A 24,031-nucleotide genomic window follows, 5' to 3' on the forward strand; every position below is an offset into this window, starting at 1 on the left:
TTTTTTTTCCCCGTTAAAGGGGTTTTTTGGGGAGTTTTTCCTTATCCGCTGTGAGGGTCCAAAGGACAGAGGGATGTTGTATGCTGTAAAGCCCTGTGAGGCAAACTGTGATTTGTGATATTGGGCTTTATAAATAAAATTGATTGATTGATTGATATTACTTATAACATGCTACAGCAACATAATGCCACAGGGCATTTAGTTCTTCTATTGACCATAATGCTATGTTTGAGTGCCTCCTGCCTTTTGTACAGCAACAAATGTGGCCAAATACCTTGCTTTTAGTGTAGACTTTTTAAAAAAAAGAAATGGAAAAAAATATTATTTTTCATTTTCCCAACTATGGCACAAACATATCAAATTGTGAACCCAAAAACGTGGCATGTACTGAACCATATTCAACCTATGTTTTTTTGTTTTTGCATTGTTGCTTGACTGGATTTCTGATTCAAATAATAACCAGGTAGTTTTATCACTCTATCAGTTCTTTGGCTAGTGTGTACTCATCCAAATCTATCAAGTTGTGTGTTCACAAGACGTGATTAGATAGTAGGTTTCAGTTAGACGAGAGGAACTGTCCCAGGTCTGACATGTCTATGTACTAACCCAATACTTCTTATGTCTGTTAAGTCAACCCATTTCCTCTGAGAGGGATTTTGTATAAACCACAGGAAACCAAAATCAACACCAGTGACCCAAAATAACTTCTGTTTGGGAATCTCTAGGAAAATGACTGGCAAGCACATACCAATTGTTTAACTAGTGTGTCTCACACTACCAGTGCGATCCAAGGTGCCTTTATAGTACCACAGCAGCATACTTTGTGTACAGACTGCTTCTCTTCGGTCTTATTGATGAGTGTTTTCACTCTAAAATTCACTAATAATGTTGGCACTGAATCTCTACACAAATGAGCCAAACCATCTACGTATGTTGTGTTGACCTTTGACCTGGTATAATCTGTGCATACTCACTACCTCAGTGCCTGCTGAGTGTTGCTACTGTTAGTTTGGTGTCCTAAAACAATTATGAACAAGCACCAGGACTAAGTAAAGTTGGGAAGCACAACTGTGATAAAAACTGATACCATTAATGATTGCACAATAAGTGGAGCTTGGCACCAGTGCAGCTTTATGGGATTATGGGCTCTATAATCTTGGGGTGACTCAAACTAAGGATGTATGCAGGTATAAATCAACGTGGCACTTTGGCAAAAAGTGATCACCAAGTGGCATATGGTCAAGCTCTGCTCAAGTTAAGCCCATTAACTACAGGTCCTCAGAAATAAACATTAAAACACACCAGCCACTTAAAAAACAAACCAAGGTTAGCCTCGGCTTTCTGCATCCATTTTAAAATCCTTGTGCTGTTTTGACTGGCTCTGAAAACAGGCCTTCAAATTGGGTTAGGGGAGCTGCGTCTCCCTCAGGCTCCCTTCGCTGGAGCAAATGTGACAGCAGGGCGTGTTGGGGGGTTGAGCTCAGCTCCAGGGGAGGTTGGCTGAGTTTTGCCCTAATATGGACACAGGCTAGGGGGGGCGCGGGGTGCTGCTGCAAGGCATGGGAGAGGGTGGGCTGGGTGGAGAAGGAGAAACCTGCCCAGCACCACCACAATGGCAGCCTTGCTTCTCTCTGCCGTGTCATTGACACTCTTTATCTTCCCTCTTACAGTCGGCTTCACATACCAGCACAGGATTCAACTGTTATGGTCCATTAACCATGCTCTAAACGCTCCATACACACTGAAGAACTCTTTAGTAGTTAGGACTCGTACATCAAGCACAGCTCATTTTTAAGTACTCGTGTTGCTCCTTGAAATGCTCTCACTCACAAACCATTACATAGCATGTCACACAGCCACTGGCTCACACACACTTGAGTCAGTGACACTGAGTCTAGTCCTCAGCAGCAGTACTCAGCTCTGTTGAGCTGCTGGCTCTGTGTGCCCTCTGGTTCAGTCAGCTGGGCCAGCTGCCCAATTCTACACTTGCTCATTACAAACTCACCACTATCCCTCCTCCACATCTGGCCTCTGGTGTAGAGAGAGGGATGCTGATAATGGCAACAGAGACAAAAACTCACAGTGGTCATTTTTTATGTTCACAGAGCTGAGGAGAGGCGGGAGGTGGGGGGGTTCAGTGGATGTAGTAAACAACTCTGAGAGGCCTCTGTCAATGCTGAGAAAGAGAAAGTGGGATAGAGAGACAGACTGCCAAGGCACATAAGAGTGCATGAAGAGAACAATACAAGAAGGAAAAGAAATCAAGGCAAAAAGCAAGTAGGAAAGTTAAGGAGGGCGTTTGGTATTTGGAGAGGAGGAGGAGGCAGAGTGGCTGTCTGGCTACTAGCAGCCATTGCTGCGTAGAGTGGGACTCCAGGCGTAGAAATTCCTCCTACGTCTCTGCTCAATGCCACTTCTGTTCTGCCAAGCCCTGCATGTCAACAGCATTGCAGATACAAAGGGAACCATGTCTGTGTATGACTGAGTCTTGTGTGAAACTAGTGTTACCCAGTGTGTATGTGAGACCATCAAGCAATTTCCACCACTACAGGCTCCTTCTCTGCTGGGTGGAGGCACCCAAGCTATGCTAACAGAGGCTACCTTTACCCTGTTAGCAAGATAATGCCAACTTGTACTCAAACAGTTGTACTGCTGTCATAAGTGTTACCTATAAATGACCAAATCAACAAATGCTGAATTGTTCATAGATCCTATGTCTGCTTTGATGTTTACAAACAAAGTTTTTGCTACATGCATTTATTCAAAGCCACTTTTAACAGTCCAAGTAGATATATTTTTTGGGATTCAAGGAGATAAACTAGGGCTGTGAACTACTGTTGCTCATCGATCCTGTGATATCATGATGGAATAATGTCTAGGATTTAGGTTATTGCACTACACCACTTACTACTACTTACTTCATAGCTTATTCAAGCTAAGTGAAAAGATTACTGATTTTATTTATCAGCATTAACACTGTGTGCATGATTAATAGGGATAAATAATTCACAAAACCCGACATAATCAACCCCCAAAAATGCTGTGCTAGAAGATCCAAGGTGCTGAGCTTATTGTTCACAGCTCAGGGAAATGATCTCTTGGTAATTTGTGCAAAAACAGGCTCTACCAACACAGGGAGTGGGGCACAGGGGTGTTCCTTATGAGAACAACTATTTATGGCTTTTCGTGAATGCTGGCCCTACTGGTAAGGATCACTGCTAACCACTTTAGATTGGTCTAACAGACAATGCTTTTACAGATCATGCTTTTGGTTTCTGTCATCAGGCAAGTGGTGCTTGATCGAGGCCAAGATCAAATGCATTTGCTCAGTTAGTCATGCAACATACCTTGGCCAATTGTTTTAGTCCTCCTTACACTGCTTTCACTTTGTTGCCTTTGCTCTGGGTCTGCGGGCTATAAATCTTGTGTCCCTGCCTGGTAAGTGAAAGTCTTATCTTAACACACACTCAGTTGCAAATAAAGGAGCCTGTGCAAAGCACAAGCAGAACACAATGTAAGAGAATGGGAACTCTAAATACTAAAAGTGACAACAGTGCTATATTAATCTTTGCCAAACTGAGACGTGACAAGTTTCAGGAACAACTGAACATTTCTATTTTTACACAGAGACTGACTGCACAATTAATTAACTTAACGTATTTATATACTGTAAATTTAGTAGGACTCCTGCATGTATGCAACACAAAGAAAATATCTATTTTTCTTGTGACACCCTCTTGAGTCTGGACCTCCAAATAATAATGTAATCAAAATTATCACGTGTCACATGACACAGACTGATTTTTTTCAGAGTAGTGCAGCCACATAAATCCTTTTTTTCCCCATCAGATCTGGGCCATTTGTGATCCTAAATGCAATACACATCTGATTTCTGACCACGCGACCGCTGTGAGGACTGTCATATTGGAATTTGTGTGTTTTTTCCCCATACACTCAGGGTTTTTGCACATCATACTTCACTGCCAAGCAGCAGATCATTCACCACACAGTGTCAGAGCAGTCTGTTGAAACTACAGAAGGCTGCCATATCGTACCACTGATGCAGTACGCTGCCCCGGTCACCAGCCAATAGAGCATGTGAGGCCTATCAGGGTAGAGATCCCTTAGCCCTTTTTACAGAGATCATGCTATAGAGCCCAGGGGTGGACTAGGCATCTGGCATACCGGCAATTTCCCAGTGGGCCGATGTGCCTTTTGGGACACAAACTTTTTTTCCGCTCTTTTTTTTTTTTTTTAAAATGTTTTTTTGACCTGCCAATAATACAGGTCCAGGTTTCATCGTGAGTCTGTCATAATGTAAGCCTATGTGAAGCTCAATAAAAAATGTGATTGTTTTGTAACATGGATGTTGTCATGAGTGTTAAATGCTGGTCTGTGTGTGTGTGTGTGTGTTGAAGGGCTGAGTGACACAAGCTACAGCAGGATGACTAGAGTGTAGTAATATATATTATTTATATACATAGGGCGTGACGAAACACAACAGCATCAGCCTCTAGTGTGGCATATAACATACATGTTGGCAGCGCATTATCAAAAATAATAATGGCATTAATATGGCTATGACAATCATTTACCGCATCTGTTATATGGCCCCTGATCTCATGCTCGAAGGGCAAGGAGCTTCCGGAAGTCATTCTTTTCCCAATTTGTGGACACTTTCATCCGCTGCTCCTTCTTGAGTTAGCTGATAATTGCTATCAGCTATTTTTTAAAATCTACCACAATGAGTCACATGCATAACACATCGTCAAAACGCCACACCCGTGCCACCCATCCTGTCAAATGTCCCTTTCCTACAGACGTCGTTATGGCGCAGTTATTACCTCAGATGTCGGCTAAAGGGCGAGACAATTCTGTCCCCCCATTCCACGGCTGTACATGTAAAATTGCGGGGCAGCTTTACGGCGTGAAACTCCCACCATGAAGAGTGTAAAAGGGGCTGTACAGACTGATGTCAGATATGGGTCACTTCAAACATGCATCTAAACATGCATGTGTCTTATTAGAAAGATTGGATCTGGGGGGATACTCAGAACTGAGCATCAAGCCCTCTAATGTGAACTGAAGCCGACTAATCAGCATTAATAATTATAATCCCAACATACACTCTACAATGTATTTCACAGTGTAGTCATACAGTGTATACACACACACAGGAAATCAGTTGTGACACAGTCAATGACCTGCCCTGACCTAACTGCTGTTGTTTTGCTCACATCACTGGTTTTCTGTACTGATACACCCTCTTCACTAAAGCGTGACGGCTGTCCTCTTTAACATCCTAATATTTCTGCTCTCACAGACTATTAGCTTGTCATGAACAATAAACAGCTGTAAATCTCTGGGTTCCTGCACCTGCTGAGATCAGTGAGAGTGCTGCTGAATTGCAAAAAGCCAGACAGAGGCAGAGGCCAAGATCCTTCTGCCAGCTGTGGAAATGCAGAAAAACAGGTGGTGTGGCAGCACACAGTCAGCTCTATTATCTCTGTCAAGGTTAAATATTGTGTCTTATACATCCAGCTAATGGTGCATTCTGTGATGCATATTTGTATCACAAACCTTTTATCACAAACCAACTGAGTATGCTGTCTGCTTGGCAGGAGCATCGTGCCAGCAAAAGAGAAGTGGCTTGCAGGTAATTTCACTTCATAAACCAGAGAGTGGGATTCACAGAGCAGAAGTGAGACATTTGTTAAATGGCAATAAACTATGTAAACAGAAACGAGTCAAAAATTGCTTTTATATAGTGCTTGTGCAGCATAAATATGATCACCAAGTAGCATGACACAAGACAAAGAATGAAAGGATGGGACTGATTCAATCTGAGTTACTCTTTATCTTGTAGTTTCACAACTTTCAACCTAGCTTTGTGCCATAACACATTTTCCAAAGCTTTCCAATTTTCCAGTGGCCTAGAAAGTACAATGCTTTGGGCACTTGTGCATAAATAAACTGCCAAAGCAAAGAAGCCGCTTGTTGAAAGTAGTTTGCACAAAATCAATAGGACAGATGGTGTGCATTTTAAATGACCCAGGCGTACCACCACTCAGGTTTCAAACACAACAGGTTACTTGCCCTGTGAGGCAAATTGTGATTTGTGATATTGGGCTTTATAAATAAAATTGATTGATTGATTGATTGACTTATCTGACATGAGGCAGCATGAGAAATATAACTTAAATAGATATTTAAAAAAAATGAAAACAGGGAGTCAGAAATTTTCATCACAACATTATTCAAGCAGGAACTTAGCACAAGTGGGCTATGTGTTTTGAGGTTTTGAGAGTTGAGGATTTGAAGCCCTCTTAGTTAACCAAAAAAATGTAGTTTCCTATCATAAAACAAGCTTAAATGATTTCTGTGGAGAGTCTATGTTGTTATATGAGCGAACAACATTACGACAAACCAAAGAAAAACATATTAACAGTAATACTGGAGCACTTGAAGGATAATAAACTTAGCAGGACTGACAATTACAAGCACGGCCTCTGCACAATAGTAGCGAGAGCGCACTGACACTGCACAGCAAACAGATTTGCAGAGAGCTGTTGTACTGCTGACAGGATGTGAGTTTAAAAAGTGAAACGTGAGCGGGAAGTGTGCGGGGTCATAAAGCAGCGCAGTTGGACACACACTCATTCTCACAGACAGGCAGATAAAGAGAGAGGCAGACAGGTAGTTTGGGGTAAAACAGGAACTCGGAGCAGACAGTGGTTCGCATGGTGTTTGACTGCGACAAAGCCATGGTCGACTTCACACATATAACTAATTTCTGGAAAGTAATAAAAACAGGCGGGGATCGAGAACAGCCAAGAATGAATAAAAATTTTGAAGGACATTATTCCTGGTGAACATTGAACGCTGGTGGCTTAAGTGTTAAAACACTTTAAGCTTTTAAGAGCTAAGCCTTCCTAACAGCTGAGATTTATTAATCCTGCTTTGCCAAATTGTGGGACTGAAAAGACTTCTTGTGTAAGTGGGTACACAATTATGGCTAAAACGATAGCCCTGAGTCTAAGGCCTTATTCATAGCAAACATTTTGACCTGTCACAGTAGGGAAAAGCACAGGTGTTACTACTAATAATGTTAATGCTGGCTATGTTGTATTCAAATGTTCTGTTAAGCCATGAAAGTGGGGCAGTGTGCCAGTATGCACAATGAAACTGAAGCAGCTAACTGGAATTCAGTCATCATTTATTTTCTTACCTTGACATGTCATAATTTCTTAAAAATGTCCTATTATTGATCGTGATTACTTCACACATTCATAAAGCCCCTATAAAGCCTTGGTCCAACCACACAGGTGTTTTTACTTATTGTTCTTGATTAGATTTCTCCTGATGCTGCAGTCACACCAACATTTCATACACATGGTAAAGGCATAGAAACAAGCAAAGTCAAGATGTTGCATGCACTTTATTTTTGTGCTTTACTTCATCTACACTGCCTACATTGAGCCCAAACACTGATGTGTATAGTTTAGTTCACTTCATTTTAGCAGGATAATCCACTCAGTATCAATACTGCTTTCCAAAGACTCCTGGGCGTACAGCTTAGTACAGCGGTATTCTTGTGTGGCAATATCGTAGTGTCACACAGTGCCAAGTATCGATTTTTTTATTACATAACTTATTAATAAGACAAAAACAAATCAAACTTTAGGTAGCCTACTAGAATAATATAATCACTTGCTTTTTCAGTCCACTAGATACATTTTGCTGCTGCAGAAAATGTCTGAAGTGAGATGAACAGACTGAAAACTATATCTTATTAGATAAAACAGATGTTGACAAAGTTTTGCTTTGGGCACATAATTTACAGTTGGAAAAGAAGGTATAATGGCGCAATATACGTTATCACAATACTGAGGATATTTAAAACTGCAATAATATCGTATCTTCATTTAAGTATCATAATATTATTGTAGTTTTACCAACTTTAACCTTGATAGAGATCTAGTCAGAATAACAGAACGTGCATGTTTGAATGGGAGGGCTCATTTTGTCAACTTTCTTTAATCTTGATTCTATATTGACTGCTGGCCCTCTGAGTGTTGCAATAGTATCTGATAGAAAGCAACAGAATATGTGATTTTTCATATTCCGATTTTCTCTCTTTGTCTTCACATTACTGTAAACAGTTTATTTCTATCTTTCACTTTACACACACACACACACACACACACACACACACACACAAAATCTGTTAGCTGAGCATCTGAGGCTCTAGAGCCAGTGAGAAGTCTGTTGTGTTTTCTGTTCCAGCCCAGATGGCAGCGTTGGCTGAGTCAGCGGTGGCTGGTGGTCCACGGTAAACTGGATGATTAGTCGTTGACAACAGGAGGAACGCCGAGCATTCGGAGCTAGGAGATGAGGAGCTGAGGGACTTCTTAGCCCGTTTGTTCAGTCTCAATGAAATAAAGTTTTGAATAAGTGTAAAGTGTTGAGCTTCTGCTGAAAGGATGTGTACAATGTAGCCATGAACTGAAAAAAAAAAAAAAAAAGATGTTTAAATCTGGTGTGGGCAGAAATCTGGACAAGGCAAAATTCGAGAATACACCGTCCACCTGCAGCTCTTCCCTCTCTCTTCTCTGTCCGAATCCCCTCTCACAAGACAACCACAAGCATATGCACACACTTCATACAGTAACCCAGTGTTTCCTGTGTATTGATTTATTTAACCCTGTTTCATTGTAGAATTGTGCAGAGCAAATTCGCTCAGCCCTTCCTTGCCCCACGCCCTCTCTCTCTTCATCAGACCATGAATGAGACAAGAATTAGCGAGCTAGCCAGCCCACAGTCCCTCCGCTTTGCTCCCCGCCACTGTGGACTGTTCCCCAGGAGAAGAGCCGGTCGCAGCTCACGGAGATGGACCCTCAACTGGGGGCTGTAGTGGCTTGAATTCAGCCAGCGCAAATGCCTGAGCACTGGTTGTCACAGTGGGCTGGCGGCCAGAGCAGTGGCAGGTCTAACCTGTGTAACAGCAGCAACAGAAAGTTTGTTGATCCGGTGTGAAGTCAGGGCTGTCCGATCCCCGAAGCTGGGGTTTGCGCTGCCTGGATTTGGGCTGCTGTGGCCGCTGACTGGGGCTCTGTCTCTCGAGCTGCTGCCAGCTCTCCTCCTGGCGAGGGGGTCTCTAGCAGCAGGAAGTGAGGCAGAGGGCACACTGTGATTCAAGGCTCTAGCTAATGTTAGCTACATAAATGCAAACTTGAAGCCGCAGCTATGAGCCTTTAGCTCCGGTTAGCAGAAGGCTAAAATATTAGCAACATTTTCTCTTTCTCCATTAAATCAGGCTTTCACCGAAGGGACCTGGACACACATCTGTGGAACAGCCAATAGGAACGCCCTCTCTCTGAAATTACCTGTATTTGGCCAAAGTCTCCCATCACAAGCTAGGTCTTGTGAAGCCTGGAAACAGAACCAAACAGAGGAGAAGCCTAGAGTTCTCTCAGACCACCTGAATTACAATCTGCTCAAAGTCTACTATGGGATAACTGCCCTATGGCACTAAAATAAAATTACCTACACCTGCTTTAAGGCCACATATTTTATATTAGCCATTTTAGATTTGGTGACAGTTGCTTAGTTAAGGTCATATCGACAAACAGTTCCCATACTTGCTTTAGCTTAAAAATGATGATTGCTACTTTCTATTTGTTTTCTATTGATGCAACAGTGACGTTCTCATTCTACAGTTGAATGAATTCAGGAGGAACTATAAGTCTGGCCAAAATCTGACACACATAAACAAATGTGTGATCAAATGAGCAGTCTGCAGTGCTGCAGGCCAACCTTAGTTGGCATCAAAAGTAAAATAATGATACAAGAAGGCTTCACACTGCTTGTTCAGCTAAATCCTAAAATCAGATATTAGACTTGGCACAGAGTGCAGCGCTGGAAGGAAATCCTTTGGGTTCTCTCATTTAGTGTCACAAAGCAACTTGTGATTCATAGTTGGACTCCAACAAACAAAAACCGCTGCTGCAAGCATTTGGGAGTTTGAGAACAGCTTAACTGCAAATATCACATTACCTTTATCCGGCCTGTTGAGAATTTAGAGCAGCACATTTCAGTGGCTGGATGCCTCTCTGTAATATGACTGTAATGGCTGTAGTCATCATATTTCACACATCAGAGGGTAGCATCAGTGCCAGCTTGCTAACCATGTTTCAGGTGGATGCTGTGTTTCTTTGATCACGACAACACATACTCAACCCAAAAGTGATGTCGGCATGTGTTGCTGTGTAGTTTTACTTTGGGTTTAACATCAATACATATTTCAGTCCTGTTTTGATGACTGTGGGGGCTGCAATGGTGACACTTCATACCTGGCTGCCCTATCATGTTAAATAAAATAATACTTAACATCTTCAGCATACTTGTCTATAGTTAGCATTTAAGCATTCCTTTTTTATTTCATTTTCCTCAGAAGTTGTGGCAGTGTTCAGCCTAGCAGTGCTAAATATGTACAAAAGAAACACTACAATGCAACACAAAGGCTTTCCCCCCCGCTTGTCTCAGGCAACCTGTAACGGCAGGTTAAAAACCACAATGTGAAAAAATGGCAATGTTCAAGAGGGTGTGAGATGCCATATCCTGTTTTTCTGTCACAGACGCAAACACGGAGCGGTGAGAGAACAAAACTACCATGCGTAAAACTGCAATCTAACAGCTACTGCTCTGCCAGAGACATGGTCGAGCAAAGTTTCAGCCACACACACACACACACACACACACACAAAAGCACGCCGCATTCAGACTCTGCCAAGACACACTTGTAAAGTCTGACATGCCTTTTGCTCTTTTCAGTATTCTCTCATTTGCAGCACTGCATCGCTTCAGCACAGCATCTGAAAGCTTTACATGGTTCATGAGCGCCACACAAAACCCAACACAAACTGATTAGTCAGTTTACATTAGTCGCACATTTGGAACAAAGGATAAGATTATCAGGTGAGTTTAGTTATCAAAAAACCCACTCTGCCAGGCATCACTGGGATGCTCCAAAGCAACACATCAACTGGTCGCAAAAGCAATATACGTTTGTTTTAAACATCTATATAAATATTCTGGGGTGACTGTGCTAAATAGGGGTCTTGCTACTTTAAACTATGACCTAAGCTACAGTCTAACATCACCACAAAAGCAACATTCTGATACCTCTCTAGAGTCAAAGAGAACAAGACTTGGTTTGTGCCACATAATATGTGATTCTTTACTATATATGAAGCCCTGCGTGCCCTAACTTGTCTCCATGGTGTTAAAGTGAATACTGAGGTGCACACGTAGATTGGGCCATGCAAAGAACATGCAAAGCATTTTAACTTCTTCCATGAGAAATCAGGTTCATCCACAACAGCCATTGTCCGATATGTTTAAGTCACAGAATTCAACCAGCATTCCAGAAATGCTGCAATTACAGACTGGCATACCAACTGACACAAAACCCATATGCACACATGTGCACGCATGCACCCACACACTCACACACACTGTTGTTGAGGAGTGCAGCTGTTGCTGTATGTCCTCTTCAACAAAAGAGCGCCATTTCAGTGCAACGAGATACACGATGAAGCACATTCCTCTCAGGAGCCCCCGAATTTGGCATCTCAGGTTGGTTTTAAATGTTAAGCTGGTGGCAAATGTGTTACTTATTTTGAATCCTGACTCTTTAAGCCCTTGCTTAGTTAACTGGTTCACACAAATCAGTGTTGCTGTGTATCAGACAGCAAAAAAATGTGGACTCAGTTCTTTGAAAATCCTTAATCATAACTAATTTCTCAAAAAATCAATACCAACTGTGTAACTTGAGCCCCCCATCCCATACTGAATATTACTGGATACCATCATCTACACCTCAACACTGCAATGGCTCATAATACTGGGCTGATTGCTGTTGTTGGATGTAATGAAGTATGTACTCCAATAACATCCCATGGGGCAAAATAGAGTCACTCATTGGCTGCTCGTGTTAACAGAGGGGAAGAAACAGCTGCTGTCCGGCATTTACAACCAAAGTCTGAGACCCCAAAAACAACAACTATCTAAACCAGTATTACAGGGCTCTACTACCCGTTACACAGCTTGAGAAAGTCCCAGATAAGAACAGTAGAAAGGAATAAACTCATATTTTGTCCCTGCCACCTGCCAGTGTAAGTACAGTAACGTTACACTATTGTCAGTTAGTGGTAAACTCCACACAGTTGTTTGTACGCAGTGATTGCGGATGGAAAGAGTTGTTAAGTTATTACAACATGTCGCAAACCGGGGTCCCAAAGCACTTAACCTCACTCACTCTCCACTCATTCAAACGATTAAGGACCAAAATACAGCAGTAATGAAATAATTTGGACACAGGGAAAATCAGGGGAGATGTGGCTCCAATTCGGCTACGGCTTGGAAGCTAACATTAAGTTTGCTGGCTATAGTCCGCCCGTTAGCCGGCACCGCTGTCAGGCAAACACAGCAAATGGTATTTCCTCAGAAAACAGTCCGGGGGACAATACAGGGCACAAGCGGTAATAAATAAAACTCCAGTTACACTCGCACAACGCTTCACGCCGACACATGACTAATTTTAGCGCTCAAAAGCGGCTAACGTTAGCTAGCAAGTTAGCGCTTCCTCCCCGGCATCTCTTCCCATGTGAACTCGTCTGACAGTCACTGATTTGACGGGGATACACAGTTTGGCACGACACCAGTTGAAGGAAATCCAACTCAGCGCCCGCTAAACACGGATAAAAAGTTGGTTAAACACAAAAACTCACCTGTGTGTATCTTGAGGTAGTACTTTTATGGATGTTACGGTGGTTTCAGCAGTACTTTCACCGACCTTGGCAGCTCAGTGTGTCCCCAGCAGCGACAGACAACAACACTCTCGGCTCATACCCCTCCCTCTGCTCTGCCACCAGACAAACGGAGCAAAGGAAAAAAAAAAAAAAAAAACCTCGAGTTTCAAGCCCCGCCCACTCGCATTTGTGATTGGTCAATATTAGGGACAGTGCGAAATGAGCCAATTAAATTCTCTATAGTTTTTCTTTGTGCAATAGTAATGCAGCAAATTATCTCCCATCTGCAGTGTGTGGCGAAAATTTTGACTCTTTATCTTCAAACTAAAAATAAACTTTATGATAAAACACAAAACGTTTATGTATTATAATATTCCATTGCTTTACTTTCCAGTCTATCCTTTCTTTAGGGATTAAAAATAGCATGCTCTAAATAATTATTATATTTATTTGTGGCCACATAATACTGTTTTGAGTATACAAATTGTGCTGTCTTTATAGATTCCTGCTGTTTACATTTCCATCTCACCCTTGTCACTATTTCAGCTTTAACCCATTGAAACCTGAGCAAATTGGCTTAATTTCTTTCAAAAACATAGGAAGAAGGCGATGAGCAACCAAAAAGAAGTGACCCAAAATGAGCAATTTGAAAACAAGAAAATTAGTTTAAAAAAAAAAGTATAAAGAGGAAGTTCTTAAAAAGTATAATGATTAATTAGAATAAAAATAAATAAAAAATAATAAAATATTTATAAATATAGTTGTTTTTTTTAATTTTTTTTCAAATAATCTTCTAAATCTATTAATTTTTTTGCAATAAGTGGGACATTTATTACCAAGTTGCTCATTGCCTTTCCTTTTCCCCCTTGCTCAGGGTTTAAAGGTTTAAAGTACATACAATATTATAAAAATATAGTCAGTAAGTGAAGAGGTAAAACCAGTAGTTCATTATAGAATTAGTGAGTTGATAGACAATCAGCAAGATTGATAAATCTTTTCAGTTGTTTTTGCTGGTTAGGGTTTATATTGCTTTTCTCCAGCATATATGATAGTAAACAGAATATCTTTGGGTTTGGTCAGACAACACAAGCAATTTGAAGAAGCTGTCTTGGTCTTTAAGAAAAGTATAAAGGGCATATTTCACTTTTTTTTTTTTTTTTACGAGAAAATAAACAACAGATGAATCAATAATGAAATCAGTCTCTAGTCACAGTCCAATATAAGCAGTTTTAAATTGTGCACGTTTGTTTGAGCTGTTTATGTTATCCAACTAAAGTGCTTTTCTTTTGGCCTCATAACATTCATAACCGGGTCAGGGTTCAGATAGCAAATTGGAGCACATCAAAGTAAACTTCCTGCTTGTAACGGCTGGCCCTAGCCAGCGTCAAGATTAATGGATGAACTCAAAGGCATGTTTGAACATCAGTGGGTCTGTAGAATGGGGGGCTTTCATACTTGGCCCTGGGGGCTGCAATGCAAAGCAACAGGAACACACACACACGCGCATACAGAGCCTTTAAAAATGTCAAGGCTCTGCAATCAAAACATACAGTCTTTTCAGTGCAAGGCCTCATGTAGCTCGCTGATGCTATTTCTGTGTGTGTGTGTTGCCATACCAGGTTGCCACGACGCATGCTGGAGCCTTGGGTCTGTGACTGTGGGAAAGGTTGGGAGCTCATTGTTGTCAGCAGTGTGGTTGAAGGTATGTTCAGGGTAAACACACATCCTCCACAGGACTATAAGGGCCAGTTAGGTTAGACGATGGGGGTCAGAGTACACCCACGTCTTCCACTGCCACAACTGCTGGTTGTCATGGAGTTAAGTTTCCTTTACAGTAACTGTGCACACACCCACGCACATCAAGACGCAGTCATAATGTTTATTACTCCATCCAGCAATGATACTACACATTCTAATTATCCACTGATGTGTTGTATGCATGCATGTAAGTTATGTCACTACAACATATTTGCTGGAAATAGGTCAGTGAAAGTAAAAACTGAAACTAACACTGCTCTTTTCACTGCTGTAGTTCCCAAGGGAGGAAACATCACAGAGTTACAACCATAGAAAATACATACTTTACTAAAACATAGTAATTAAAAAGTTGAATGACAGGAACTCATGTGATGAAGCACACATTTATACTTTATCCAACAGGTCAACTTACAAAGACATAAGAATCTTAAATGCATGTAATTTACTGAAGGTTTTTGTCCAGTTGTTTATGATGCTGTGAGCGCTTTGGAAAATCTCTGCAGAAAAGATGACCTCTGATCTGCCTGCTGCTGTCCTGAAAAGGGCAATAATTAAAACCTTTCTCTTGAGAATTATCAGTTTGTCACACAATATGTCAAAATATCCATACACGTGATTCAACTGTGTAAAATTGTACAAAAGTGACACCTGGTGGCGACTGCTCGTAGTGCTGCCATAACAGCCATAACAGTATTCATCATTATGTCACAAGAAAGATTTTTGTCATCAACTAAAACTTGCATTGAATGGCCCGTCTGCTGAACAGGGTTTATAAAATAACACTAAAACTGATGAGCTGAAATCTCCCTGTGGCTTAACTGGGAGGACATGATCCTCACTGTAACCCCATTTAAAGCTGAATCAATTATGCTGGAACATCAGAGAACATAAGGCTACATTGGTTTTTGAGCTATAATGCAATGATGCTTTTAAACACAAAACAGACCTTCATGGCTGCGAAGTAAAATGCAGTAACTAACGCCTCAATAAACCATAAAAAGTTCATTACATTTTTTTCTCAAACTTCTCTTCTCCAGTTTTATATTTCAAAGCTCTACGGTTACAGTTAAAATTTTTGGCAACATTGCATGTTGAGTATCATCTGTTTTCCAAACACTTTCCTGAAGGTATATGAAGTTTTTATTAAAGATCCAGTGTGTAGGATTTGGTGGCATCTAGTGGTGAGGTTGCAGAACTGAAACTTCTCTTGTATGCTAAGCATGTAGGAGAACCACTGTGGCTGAGGTGACAGAATGAAAACGTGAATGGCCCTATCAAGAGTCAATGATTGGTTTGTCCGTCCTGGGTTGCTGTAGAACAACATGGTGACCTTGGTGGAAGAGGACTAGCTCCATATGTAGATATAAACGGCTCATTCTAATGCTGCATTCACATGAGCGACACAGCAATGGACTACAAGTCAAGTAAATGGAAGCCAGTGACATGAAGCAACAAACTGATGCCTGCCACTTGTTGCTGCTGACGGTCATGACGGGCTTCAAATGAAAGCTAAGCTGGCCTCAACGTCTTTCACACTCAATGACACGGCAAGGCCTCAACCAATCATATAGTTTGTTTTTAGCTATGTAACTGTGTCATTTAGCTTAGTTAGCTAACACTGTGCTAGCTTTATGTGTATTGCGGTGCATAAGGGACTGCAATGGGGCGGCAAAATGTGACAAGTAAATGGGGCTCAGACACTGATCATAAGCAGATATTTTATGTCCAAATACAAACATCAGATGGTGTACAGTCGAGGTATTATTGGTGCTTTAAATTTGCACCATTGGTGGTAAAAGCAATTAAATCTGTCCATGCAAACTCTCTATTTTCCTCCAAGACTTTTCCTTTTTTAGATTTGGAATTAACAGTTACTAGACTAGACTAGCCACCACCATTGAGGTATGGCAAAATGTAAAAGAAAAGGAGCCAGGAGGTAGACATATGACACACATTTTGATGAGATGCTAAATGTTAATGTTAAATGTTTTTTTATTCTGGGCATAGGCTGCACATTTTTTAAAACGTAACGAATGTAGGATTCACTTTAGGTACACAACACTGATAAATGATGAATGAAAAATAAAACTGGAGAGGGCCAAAGGGTCACATATGGCTTCAGAGTTGTAGGTTGCCTACCCCTGTTCTAAGGTAACAAAAACTGATTCTTATTTCCAGGTGGTTATAAACTAATGAAAAAGTAGTTATGAATTTGATATACTATTTCTGACAATAATTCCCCCTAAATCCTACACACTGGACCTTTAAGCAAAAATCTAAATCCATGATCCTTTGTTGTTTGGCTACAAATAATGCAGAAAAAAATCCTTTTCACAATACCTGTATTCAAGGTAAACTTCTCTTAGAGCCACAACAAGTGACAAATAAAGATAAAGTGATCAAAGAGATCTGAGCAGAGATCCATTATTAATGCAAATATGGCTCATAAATAGAAACAGTTCTCTCCATGCAGCTGATAATGACTGCTGAATTACCCTGACAACCTCATCCTCCTCTGGGTGGCAGTAGCTCACCACACTGCTGACTCAGCTGGCTCCAGCTATATCTGCACAGATACCAACTGAATGCATTATAACATGCATAATCCTTACTTCAGTGGATAATACTCAGCAGCTAATCAATCTGTATGGAAGGATGATCTACAGTTTGCATATTATTTAAAGGGTTATTTTATTGCATAATGTTTAACACTTTTTCAGTTAAAGTGCCTTCTCATCCATGTCCCACCTTCTCTCTATGTTATACTTTATGCTTGATGATTTATGACCACAGCACCTGTGGGTGGAGATTGCAAACAGTCGCCACCTGTGTTATAGGATTACAAGCGCTTTATGCCAAATCCTTTTAGCTGAAGGGTAATGCAAAAAAACACTGAATCCATCCTTCATATAAGAGACTGACAGACACCATTAGTCAACTGTAATATATGGTACATGTTATCCTATGTAGTGTGATGACAGAAGATGACATGGAACCCATAATCACTTACACCCTGTTAATGATGAAATGTGGGGTAGTGTACAACTAGGCGGTTGATTTCTTGCAGTTTCAGGTATGATATGACGAAATGCAAAATATCTCACAGTGATTTTAATGCCTGTGTGTAGTACAAAGGGATATCTGTAGGTGGGTTAGAAAGGGAGTCCAGAAATCAAAGGCTTGTTGGAGCCAACAGTGGCCAGTGAGGGCCAGTAGTGGCCCAGAGCAAGGACACCGAAACCTTGTTTGTTGTGTGCACTAATCTACTCCCAGGATGAGGATTGAAAATGAGCTTAATATGGTAACATAATGCAATTGGCTGTTGTTTCTGGGAGGTGATTTCGGATGCATACTGAGAGCATAAAATAATACATACAGCGATATTAGCATTCAGGCCCTGGAGGTGGAAACAAATAGAAAAAACAAACGCCATGTTAGTGCTCCCTTCTCTCTTTGCCCTTGGTGTTGGGCAGAGCAGAACAACAGTTTCCACTCTTTCATCTCCCAGTGTCCATACTTGGCAGGATGCCGAGCCACTGTTGCTAACGGCTGCATGGACTTGTTAGGATGGCTCTGGCTGTTTAACAATACACTCATATAAAAAAAGGGCAGGAGAAAATATATTTGATAGCTACATGATGCATATTCTAAGCCTAAAATACTCAAGCTTAATTGGTTTGATTTTCCTTTCCACCTGTTTTTAGATCCTTTCAAATGCTTTGGTTTAAAACAGAAGCTGGGAAAATGTTATGTGATATGTCAACATTTCCATTTTTACGGGTCAGAATCGAAATGCTGCCCGAACAGATGTGAGTATGCATGGATTCTAAATGTCACCACTGTTGTTTGATGACAAGGCTTTTTGTTGCCCAGTGGACCAGGTGCATTGAAGTGTCATTGCTACTTGCTCACGATCTCGCCGCTCTGCGAAGCATCCAAATGTCAACTGTTCGCTGCGGTTGTGGAAACTCCAGGTTCTGCATGGTGCGCTGCAAGTTGAGCAGAGAGGACAAAATGAATTAAATCCCTCCCTTCCTCTCTTTTATTTTTCTCTGGTCTGGTGACGCTGGACTAAACTGCTCCCCCGTGTTTGTACCTTCAAGTATTTCATATTTGTAAAAAACACCACAGGGAGGGATGTATCATCTTTAAAACAAGTAAAACCTCACTGAACCTCAGCCAAGGGGAAGCTGCTGGCCTTGCCGGAGGCCCCTTTGCTCAGTCCAGACTGCACACAGCTGCCTGTTTGCTGATTTTGAGGGCAGTGCCGGACCTAGCACATTTGGTGCCCTAAACACGCTTCCTCTGGCAACCCACAACCCCTCCAAATATATATATATTTAAATGTATATTTATTGTATCTATTAGAAACAAGAACAATATCTAACGAGATTTCAACACAAATTAACAACTTAGCAAACAAAAAAATTAATGAATAACAAACAATAAAAGAATACGGTATGTGCAAGTTTGCAAATTTCAACTACTTTTCCCCCTTTTCTTTCTTTCTTTCTTTCTTTCTTTCTTTCTTTCTTTCTTTCTTTTACGTACTGCATCCCAGATGGATTTTGCCTTTTGATTTTTTCTTACTCAAATGCTCTGTTTCCATCTAGTATGGTTCAGTTCGGTACGCTTTTTTCCGTTTCCACTGTGAAAAGTTGTGGATGGTACCAATGGAACTGTTGCGTACCGTCCCCATTTTTAGTCACCCCTCTGTTGGGGTACCTAGCACACAGATCTAGTACTAAAAGGAGGAGCTGTGAACACCGCTGTCCGTTGATTGGTCAATAGCAGTCAGTCACTCTGCTCAGGGCTGAGCTGTGGCTGGCTTTGTAACCACTGTCCATACTGTGGAGAGTTTTACATATGTCAGTAAATGTAACTATAAAATGAAAGAATGTTTTTCTGCCTCTCAGATGTAGTCTGAGAGAAACAAAACAACCTAAAATTCACTGTGTTGACTGACGGCAACTTTTAAGGTGGAACGTTTATTTGTTATGTTGCTCAATGCATGAGTTGACGACATAAATCCATCAGCACACCTCAAATTTCAATGTGACAACTTTTGACCATTCCATTAGTTTTTATTAGCATCGTTCCTGTGGGCTCCAGCCGGCTGCGCTTGCCTGAGAAAGACTAAACCCACTATTTTTAAATATCCCATGGAGAGAGACTCTCACTGCAGCCTGTCAGTTTTTGTTCTGAAAATGTTGGCATGCAGCCTTGTTCTGTGGACGATAAATAGGGTGCAGACTCCCATCAGTGTCACCGATGAGGAAATACAGCGAGTGCTGGACGGACCAGTCATTGACAACAACCCCGCCCACAGTTAAGAGTGGTTGTGGTGGAAACGCTAAACAGACCTAGGGTCTAGGTACCATGTCTGAAAGGGTACTTTTGGTTCAAAGGTACCATACCGAAAGTGTTTGGTGGAAACAGGGCTAGATGCTCTCTACATACATGCCACCCATGGGCGGATTATGAAACAGTGGGACCCTAGGCACAGATATGGAAAAGGCCCCACCACCTCAGGTGCAAGACACACAGACTTTGCGTTGGTTTTGTGTTTCTTTGAAGTCATTATGCATCTTTTTTTGTTTTGTTTTGTGCCTGTTTATGGTCATTCAGTGTCTCTTTGTGCCTGTTTTGTGTCTTTGTTGTTGTCATGGGGGTCTCTTTGAGGTCATTTTGTGTCTTGGTTGTTTTGTGTCGCTTAATAGTCATTTTATAGTCATTCCTCTTGTGGATGTTTTGTATCGCTTTGTGTTATTATTTTCTTTGATTTTGTGACTCTTTGCAGTTCCTTTGCATCCCTTGGGGTCTTTTTGTGTCTCTTTGTGGTCAGTACGTGTTAATTTACATGACATTTTGCAAGCGAAGGCCAGGGGACCCCCCCCCCGATGCTTTCGGCTCCTGGGCCTGTGTCTGGTAATCCATCCATGACTCTAGCATGATCTGACTGTGATGATTACTCATTGATGAACACATTAAGGTGAATTACCATTGCCAGAACTAGCGGTGGTACTGCTACTACAGACTGACTGTTAGCTCTATTAGGTCTTTGGATCATTTTCCCTTATTTTCAATATTTTTGTCAATTTGAATGTCAGTTAATATTTGCCAGTCTTTTGGGGGGGGTTGGGGTATTTTGGTGCCCCCCTACTAGGTGCCCCCCTAGTGAGCGGCTCCCTAAGCAGCTGCCTATGTTGCCTATAGGTAGATCCGCCACAGTTTGAGACCATCAGATCTGCAGCCAGACTATCTAAATGTTCAGGAAAAACACCACAAATAAGCTTCCAAATGTATCGTCAAGCTCACAGCTATGTGAGGGGCCTTGAAATAAAATGCTATTTGAATTTTGCCTGCCCTAAAAGCACGCAGCATCTAAGTGCCCCTCCGCTCTGCAACACCCATGTGCCTCGCAGTGCTGACATGCTAATTGGCTTCTGTTTCGTGAGCGTGCTGTGCAGTCACGCACATACAAACACACATACAACTTGACAGCAAACAGTAAACAGCCTTTCTCAGATCTGCCAGGCTCTCAGTACTTTGGAGCACTTGTTGGGTATTTCTGAGCAGTTTGATCTAATTAACTTGGTCATAACCCCCTTCCACTCTTCTCTGTCTCCTTCTTTCTGCCTCATTTCTTTGCAGCTCACTCAATCATTATCAAAGCTGCTGCCTCCAGACCTTGGTCGCACTGATAGCGGTTGGATGCTGCCTGCTGTTAATCGTGTATGTGCATCCTTCTCTTTTTTCCCTCCTTTCTTCTCCACCATTTCCACACTGATCTGCCAGTAAAAACTGCATCTCAGTGGCACTGGGTGGCTCCCTGCAAAGGATTTCAGTGTTATTGATGGCAACAATGTCTCCCTTTGTGCCACGATCGATGGCTGGAGGTCCACAGTGGAATTATTGGCACAGAGACATGTCAGAAAGCAGTAGCAGCAGCAGCAGCAGCCATGGGGTACTGCCTGATTAGTGTGTGTGAGTGCATTTGTGAGACAGAAAGAATTATAGAAATCATTCATAAGAGAATAGCAGAGTAAACACTTAAACCCACAGCATTCTCAAGCTATTGTGCACCTACACCCTGGGCTTTGTCATCAGATTAGTGTCAGACATTAACGTGGGCGGTGTGGACTCAGGCGGTGTAGGTAGACGAGCATTTGTTGCTCGCTCTTAAATTGAAAAAGAGTCTGTGTTCGCCCCGGAGCTCCATTCTGTGCTTGAATATTCAAGTCTTGTCTGAGTGTACCTGCACTGAAGCTTGGCTTATGTTCTGGCTCGAACAAAAAACTGCATGATTCTCTGATGATACATTGTAATAGTGAGCTTAAGCTACAAAAATGGAAGCAAAAGGATAAATGAGGAATTTGGCTTGAATGAACTGGAATCCTGTCGGGTTGGTTGGATCCCATAAGGTTTGGGTATAAACTCTGATTCTAAGATGCTGATGGTTGTTTTTACCAGAGGGATATTGTGACCTATTTCTTCCCCATCACTTCCCATTTCTCACTTCAGACTGGGCACATCAAGGCAGCATCAATGAACTTAGAACCCATAAAGACAAAGAAACACAGATACTGTAAGCAGATATTGTGGAGAAAACACAACTAAAACTGAAATTTATCAGACAAATCGCTCATGGTAATACTAGTACTACATACAGTAGATGGCTTCGGGCCTGGAGCCTCATAAAAGATGTGAAGTTTGGGGCAGATTGGACCATGTATGCTAGAGTTACAAACCCCGTCCTGTTTGGTGGCAAAACATGGAATTTTAACATCATGCCACGGTCACACGGTTTGAAGAAAACTCAAGCAACTTTTGATGTCAAAGGTCTTAAGATGGCACAGACAAAATTTGAAGTCCATCGGATCAAGTCTGTAGGAGGAGTTTGTTAAAGTACCACCCCTGGAAATGGCCAAAAAAAGGCATTAAAACATTAAATTAAAAATGGCTGACTTCCTGTTGAGTTTGGGACATGGCTCCAAGAGGATTTTCTTTTGTACATCTTGGGATGTTACATATGCCTACCAATTATCATACTTCTAGGCAAAACGTACTGCGGGGGCTGCTTCACTGAAATTTTCTAGGGAGCTCTACCGAGCCTCCTTGGCGCATCAAAGGGAAAAAATTAACTGCTGGGAAACATTAGCCAAGTTAGCCCTCTCACTATGTGTGTGAGTCCCAGGCACAGAGATCATTTCTGCTCATTGCATAGTCTCCTTTTAAAATAAACTGGGTTTGGTCTGGGTTAAAATAAGCACATTTGTTACATGACTTAAGTAAATTACAGATGTATGTCTATGTTGACACGTATGTCATGTGACTGTAACTAGTTTCCATCCATAAATCCATTTTCATCCGCTTATCCAGGGCCGGGTCACGGGGGCAGCAGGCCAAGCAAAGCACCCCAGACATCCCTCTACCCGGCAACGCTTCCTAGCTCATGTTCTGGGTCTGCCCCGGGGCCTCCTACCGGTGGGACGTGCCCGGGACACCTCCAGCAGAAGGCGCCCAGGAGGCATCCTAGTCAGATGCCCGAACCACCTCAACTGACCCCTTATGACGCGAAGGAGCAGCGGCTCTACTCCGAGCTCCCTCCGGATGTCTGAGCTCCTCACCCTATCTCTGAGGTTGAGCCCAGCCGCCCCACGGAGGAATGTCATTTCCACCGCTTGTATCTGCGATCTCATTCTTTCGGTCACTACCCAGAGCTCATGACCATAGGTGAGGGTTGGGACGTAGCTGCACCAGTAAATTGAAAGCTTTGCTTTCTGGCTCAGCTCCCTCTTTACCACCACGGACTGGCGCAGCGCCCGCATCACTGCAGAAGCCGCATCGACCCGCCGATCCATCTCACGCTCCATTCTACCCTCACTCGTGAACAANAAATTGAAAGCTTTGCTTTCCGGCTCAGCTCCCTCTTCAACACATCAGAAGCCGCATCGACCCGCCAATCCATCTCACGCTCCATTCTACCCTCACTCGTGAACAAGACCCCAAGATACTTGAACTCCCTCGCTTGGTAAGACCTCGGCATAATCTCATGGGGGTACCTCATTTTGATCATGTTTTACATTGTAAAGTAAAAATTAAGTGGCTGTTTGACTGTGCAGTTGTTTTATCCCCAACATAATGCTGTTTTCACACACATAAATATCTTCTCAACTATATCATGTTCTGTTAAATAATTAAGCCTATTTAAACTAGCACAGACTTCTACTCAGCCAACAGAAAGAAGGCAGATGCCCGTAAAACGGGTGGTGGCCCAGCACCGCCACCGCCAGGGCGAGGCACACTTTTCTGACCGCCCTGCATACAGTTGCCTTACTCAAGTGCTCAGCATCTCCGACATTGTACAAAAAACTTCCATTTGCAAAGAAACGCAGCACAACACACAATATCTGCTGGGATGTGAGAGCATGACTACGATTGGTAATGTTGCAAATGTA

General features: G+C 42.0%; 1 protein-coding gene across 3 annotated transcripts in view; it reads right to left on the reverse strand.

Annotated features, from left to right (window-relative positions):
- fam49a (family with sequence similarity 49 member A) overlaps window positions 1-12,932 on the reverse strand; it is a 42,462-nt gene extending 29,530 nt beyond the window's left edge. For all 3 annotated transcript variants that reach the window (XM_050058032.1, XM_050058035.1, XM_050058034.1), the window contains exon 1: window positions 12,792-12,932. The gene's annotated coding sequence lies outside the window, so the exon portion shown is untranslated. The remainder of the gene's footprint in view (window positions 1-12,791) is intronic.
- Between the last annotated feature and the right edge of the window lie 11,099 nt (window positions 12,933-24,031).

This window comes from Epinephelus moara, chromosome 12, assembly GCF_006386435.1.
Source record: "Epinephelus moara isolate mb chromosome 12, YSFRI_EMoa_1.0, whole genome shotgun sequence".
Lineage (NCBI taxonomy): Eukaryota > Metazoa > Chordata > Actinopteri > Perciformes > Serranidae > Epinephelus > Epinephelus moara.